The sequence below is a fragment of the Etheostoma spectabile genome, chromosome 22, assembly GCF_008692095.1.
Source record: "Etheostoma spectabile isolate EspeVRDwgs_2016 chromosome 22, UIUC_Espe_1.0, whole genome shotgun sequence".
In the NCBI taxonomy this organism is placed as follows: domain Eukaryota; kingdom Metazoa; phylum Chordata; class Actinopteri; order Perciformes; family Percidae; genus Etheostoma; species Etheostoma spectabile.
Genome location: NC_045754.1, coordinates 15,424,790 through 15,425,228, shown reverse-complemented (window position 1 = coordinate 15,425,228; position 439 = coordinate 15,424,790). Strand labels below are relative to the sequence as shown.

Sequence of the window (439 nt, the reverse complement as noted above, 5' to 3'; positions counted from 1 at the left end):
CCCCAGAGCTAGGTTAGTAACATGCATTTCTGAAACATGGATGCACACAAATGGAAAGATAAAAGAGCTCAGTGTGTCAAAGGAAGTCCCCCGGCAGTCTAAAACTATTACAGCATTACTAAGAGAGACAGGGTAAAGAGAGGAACCTGGTCGGGCTCTCTCTAGTTTTACTATTTTATTGATTATATGGTAGATGAATCTGACGACTATGAAAAGAAGCAAGTGGGCCGGGTCAGGCAGACGCTGCAACTCATCACTCCCTAACTATAAACTTTATCAAAGAGGAGAGTTTTAAGTTTACTCTTAAATGTAGTGACGGTGTTCGCCCCCCCGAACTCAGACCGGAAGCTGATTTCACAGTAGAGTAGCCTGATAGCTGAAGGCTGTTGCTCCCATTCTACTTTTAGAGACTGTAGGAACCACAAGTAACTCTGAATTC

General features: G+C 43.5%; 1 protein-coding gene and 1 long non-coding RNA gene across 3 annotated transcripts in view; both read left to right on the top strand.

The window, feature by feature from the left end:
- Positions 1-439, top strand: part of cntnap2a (contactin associated protein 2a) — a 351,650-nt gene that overhangs the window by 273,256 nt on the left and 77,955 nt on the right. The window lies entirely within an intron of this gene.
- The window catches only part of LOC116671977 (uncharacterized), a 9,618-nt gene that overhangs the window by 8,158 nt on the left and 1,021 nt on the right, over positions 1-439 (top strand). The window lies entirely within an intron of this gene.